Below are 2,859 nucleotides of genomic sequence, written 5' to 3'. Positions count from 1 at the left end.
ACTTACATTTTATATTGCAATAATGTTCAATATATATACATAAATATTACATGCATAATCAAAACATTTTTATCTTATACGGGAAAAATATGAGATATTAAAATAAATAATATAAGAAATTATATACACAAAATTGTTAAATTGTAGAACATGGCACATCATGTATGTAGTTTTTTTTATAGTTTTAAAGTTATATTATTTTTAAATATAATAAACGTATTATATTTATAATTTTAAAATTATAATATAATTTTAAAATTATATAAAAAACCTACATACATAGTGTGCCATATTCTACAATTTAATAATTTTGTGTATGTAATTTTTTATATTATTTATTTTAATATATCATATTTTTGTCGCATAAGATAAAAATGTTATGCCTGTAATATTTGTGTATATATATTGAACATTATTGCAATATAAAATGTAAGTACTTCCGTGTTAGACACGAAAACCACGACTAGATTGCATTTTTTGTGCTATATAAGCCCAACACGTCGCCGACAAATCAGAAACGTACGTATATGTGAAAATAACTTGAACTTTAATAAATATTTAAAAATGCGATTGTCATATCTATCGGTATTGGTTCTTACCATAATTTTCGTTATTGCGATCATGGATGCATCCGGAGTGGAAGCAAAAGCTCTTTCTGAAGCTGATGCAGAATCACGACTGAAAACAGTAAGCAATTTTTATAGTTAAACTTCAATAATGTTGTAGTTAAAATACGTTTTTGATTTAGCAAAATATAGAAAATTTTCTCTGTCTCTTTATCTCTTTTTTTTCTTAAATTATTAATCGGAAATATCTAGTGTATATGTTTTAATTATGATATAAACGGAATTATTTCTTTTTTATAACCTATAAAACCTGTTTTGGAAGTTGAAAGTTCTCCAACAAAATAATTATTAAATATTAGATATTAAAAAAATCAAGAACGATTTTTATAATATATCATTATTAATGGATAACTGTTTCAGTTTCAGGAAATAATTGATCTATTGTGGTAACAAACTTCAGAGCCGACTCCCTACATCAAAACACGAAAAAGAGTTCATATGACGTATGTTCGTAAATCCACTATTATTAATAACTACATGGCTTCCACGATGCCACGATCTAAATGCTCTAGATTTTTATCTGTGGGATCACTTTAAGACCTTGATTTATAAAGTTTCCCAATTGCCAATAAAGATGAGCTACGCCAACGCATCTTTGATACTTGTAACATCATTCGCAACTACCTCGGGATCTTTGAAAAAGATCGATAATTCATAATCTGATATATCCATGCGTGTATTGAATCAAGTGAGAGATAATTCGAACATTTGTGATAATTATAATTTGAAATTAAATAATATTAAATATTAATAAATATTACTTTAATTTTCTTTATTAATAAACATCTTGGGCTGCATCTCAGTTTCCAAAGCATACAACAAATCTTGAAGTCAGCAAAAAAAGTATTTAAGAGAATATTTTGAATACTATAGACTTTATTAAAATTTCGTAACTATGTCAAATTGAAATGTTAATTTTTAATTATATATTTTAATGATGACGAAAATATGTATGTCTCCCAGTAGCAATTTATTGAAAATACTTGATTAAATGTTAAGGATATATTGAACCAATGTAGGGCCAAGATTGTACCAATAAATTATGCTACTAGAGTTATATGATATAGTTTATATGTACGTTATATACATATATTTATAACTACTACTTTTTTAAGGTTCCCTTGTTGAATGTACCACAGATAAAAATGTAAAAAGATAAGACGTAATAATTTTCCAAATATATTGCCAGTAAACGAGATTAAAATGAATTGAAATTTTATCTATCCAAGTACCTATTTTAAATAGCGAGATTCATCTACTATTACTCATCCTTATCTTGAATAGATTTTCATTCAATAAGGTTGTATTTGGCAAAAAGGTATAGCGAGAAAATTTCTCGCGCGTCGGGTAATTGTGCGCAAAACAAAAGTCGTAAGAAATGAATGAATTGGGAATGTTGACATAGAAATCAGAAGATACATTCATTACATTGCAATATAAATATACACATTAAACATATTTTTAATGTATATTGTACATATTAAGAAAAAATACAAAATTAATATAATAATAAGCAATAATTATATTCGGACTTTCAAATTTTAAACAATATAAAAGTATGACTACAGTAGGCTAATGAGAGTCTAGCAACGATGAACGGCAATGTTAGGTGAAAACCATACTCAGATGTTATATTAAAGTCTTCTGTATTTGTACGTTTCGACTCTCTTTGGAGTCATCCTCATCAATAATGTTACAAATGTGATTAACTAACATGTCCACGACGATAAGTCACTCGTAAATTGGTAAGGATGCAGCGATATTAATCTGACATTTACAGAAAATTCTCATTAGATTGATACATGAGTTCGCAAAATCAGATGACTTACCACCGTAGGACATGAAGCGTATTGTAAAGCCATGTAATAAATCTTAACACGTCACAAATTATATATATGAAATAAATTTGAATAAAATCGCACATCTTTAACCGTCCATACATAATAACGTGTCGCTCAGAAGTGAGCTGTTCTCGATATGAAAGGTCGCACGTTAAAAACAAAAAGGCAAGCTTATAAACCTTAAGATGAAATCGCATGTCTATTATTCCATTTACCAATCAAAATCGCAAAAATTGTGTAAAAAATTAGAATAGTAAAAATTAAATTTAGGATCAGAAAACACAAGAATAATAAATAACAATAGTATAAACAATAATTTCTTAAATTTAATACATTTTCGTCAACGAATAAAACTTGAATACATTAAATTAACACATCCACAATCGTAATGA

Source organism: Trachymyrmex cornetzi, unplaced genomic scaffold (genome assembly GCF_001594075.2).
Source record: "Trachymyrmex cornetzi isolate Tcor2-1 unplaced genomic scaffold, Tcor1.1 scaffold28, whole genome shotgun sequence".
NCBI classification, from domain to species: domain Eukaryota; kingdom Metazoa; phylum Arthropoda; class Insecta; order Hymenoptera; family Formicidae; genus Trachymyrmex; species Trachymyrmex cornetzi.
The sequence above is the reverse complement of the archived record's forward strand: the minus strand, read 5'-3'. Positions refer to the sequence as shown.